Source organism: Vicia villosa, unplaced genomic scaffold, assembly GCF_029867415.1.
Source record: "Vicia villosa cultivar HV-30 ecotype Madison, WI unplaced genomic scaffold, Vvil1.0 ctg.000236F_1_1_2_unsc, whole genome shotgun sequence".
In the NCBI taxonomy this organism is placed as follows: Eukaryota; Viridiplantae; Streptophyta; class Magnoliopsida; order Fabales; family Fabaceae; genus Vicia; species Vicia villosa.
Genome location: NW_026705090.1, coordinates 7,255 through 10,136, shown reverse-complemented (window position 1 = coordinate 10,136; position 2,882 = coordinate 7,255).

The window sequence follows — 2,882 nt, the reverse complement described above, 5'->3', positions numbered from 1 at the left end:
GAAGAACATTCCGGGAAGATATAACACATGATATGAAGCGACAGCTTGAGAACGAGAAATGCCTCTGCAAAACACTCTTGATTACCACATGGAAAAAGATTCTGACAAAGTTGCACAAGAATTTGTAATGCTTTAGGGATTCGAGCAATGCAAATGATGCAAGTGCTCAAGATAAGAATACGTCTTGCTTATCCCTCGATCGGGAGCCCCAAGAAATTTCCACATATGTACAAGAGATGAATACCACTCTTGCTTGCATGTCCAAACCATCCAGAGAGAGAATAAATGACCTTTGCAGCTATTGACATCAAGCACTAGGCACAATCCAACGATGTCTATATCAACGGAGTCACAATCTTCCATGGCTTTCAACCCTGTCTTCAAGAGGTGGAATCTTTTTGTTATTTTCAATACTCGGAAACTTGAAGACTTCAATTCCCAAATTGTTCTCATAATGTAAATTCTTCTTAATAAGAATAGGAATCTTAACAGTATTTCAGACATTCTGATTCACAAGACTTTCTCTTGAGGTGAGATTAACATTGCATTTGGCCTCTGAGGAACTTATCTCAATTCTTCTTTGTCTAAGAGAAAACTCTTGAATAATCTCCACGCACTGATTCAGGTTAATCCCCATTTCTGTCCCCATCTCATTCAAGTACTCACGGAGTTGTTCCATCATTAACTTTCGAGCACGTAGCGGTGAGAAGTCAATTTTGTTGCTGCAGCCAGTATCTGAGTAGAAAGGGCCCCCATAAGCTTCCATGAAATGCATGATAGTATGAATGCATGTTTCATTTCTAAGAGATCCTAAAGTCTTTTCATCAACTTTTGTTTCTCTTTTATTTTTTTATTTTTTTTTGCATATAGCATCTTTTTTTCATCTTTTATGTTATTTTCTACTTTTTTGTTTCCTTTTTTTATTTTTTGGAAATAGACTTTAGAATCTCCCAAAAATGAAGTGGATAAGGTAATGATGTTATGCAATGCAAAAGCATGGGATCAAGGTCCATATAATCCGAGTAACCACTATACCATCCTCTGAATAAATGATGTAGATCAGATGTCACGAGATCAAAGGTCCGACATAGATACTAAAGGAACCATAGTCACCAATGGAAATGAACAGTCACCAACAAAACCTGAGTCACCAACGGTACCTGTCATGTATATCCCTCCCCACTCAAAGGTGAATCTAGGCCAAGGTAGGTCGAAAAAGCCAACAGAGGATTGAAAGTAGGCGTAATCATACGATATTGCCTCTTTCAACCAAGCTCTGCCCGTGGATACATGATCGGATCAATCAGACATACGTCTTCTGTCCGTCATGGCCACTCTATTCCTAGTTCCTAAGGTATCACTCATGGCCTGGGTATTGGGCCTTTTACCTCATAGAATCATCCCACCCAACCTGCAAACAGAGAGAAAATATGTGGCCCCCACGGGGACCCATAATATAGTCCAGATGCATGCGGAAAGTAAACATGATATGCAAACAGGAGATATACAAACATATATACAAAATGTAAACACATAAACAAATAAATAAACACCCAATAAAAGAAACAAACAAAGGCTAGGATCGACTCGTTAAGAATGGACCAGCACAGGTCTATCAACATCCCTAGCAGAGTCGCCAGCTGTCGCTACCGCGAAAAATGGAATCAGAGTCGCCACTAATATATTTATCCCATAAGGGAAAGGAATACCAGGAAACTTAACTCAGAATAAGAACAAGGTCTTTCGACCAGAGAATCTAGGCACGGGAGTCGGTTACGCAAGGGGAAGGTGTTAGCACCCCTCACGCCCATCGTACTCGATGGTATCCACCTATGTTTGTTTCTATCTAAAGGGTGTGTATCTATGTCTAAGCCTATATGCGAAATGAATGCAAAAAGAAATACGGGGAAAATAAAGAAATATTTACAAGTGTGCTCGCTTAGGCCCCGCGACCCAATGCCTACGTATCCTTTTCAGGAATCAGAGCGACCGTAGTTCAGCTCCATAGTTTCCATTTGTTTTGTGTTTTTTAGTTGAACAGCGGTTAAGGTCACAATCCACGATGCTCGACCTTTGGAGACTTATACGCCTACTTTTGGAAAGGACTTAACTTGTTCTTAGGCGCCTAACAAGGCAAAAGAATGAACTTGGGTTTGTGTGTTTTATGTTACTACATGATGAACAAAACCCAATACAAGGTTTCGCACCACTTCATTACTTCGTTTTAATTTGAACCATTATTAAGTGTTTTGAATGTTTTTGGTTGAGTGTTTTTTAAGGGAATTTACTTTGCGATTCGAATCACATAAAAATGTATAATGATCGAGAAGCAGATTAGGGAATGAATCCCACTCACTTCTATCCCATTATATAATGTTCAAGAAACAGATTAGGGAATGAATCCCACTCATTTCTATCCCATTAATTAATGTTCGAGAAACAGATTAGGGAATGAATCCCACTCATTTCTCTCCCATTAAGTAGTGACCGAGAAACAGATTAGAGAATGAATCCCACTCATTTCTATGCCACTAAGTGATTGAGAAACAGATTAGGGAATGAATCCCACTCATTTCTATGCCACTAAGTGATTGAGAAACAGATTAGGGAATGAATCCCACTCATTTCTCTATCACTTTCTTAATGTGATTCGCATCTTTATTTATTAGTGTTTTAATGTTGAAAAGAAAAAAGAAATGAAAGAGGGGAGACTAACCTATTCTCTAATCTAAGTTGTTATTCTAGTCTAGGTCTAATGTTAACATGGTGACTAAATTCTAAAAGGAGCATTAAAATGGTATTAACAAAATAGGCCAAAATTATGGCCAAAAACTAAGCAACAAAATCACACAACAATTATATAACAAATAGCATGGAAATGA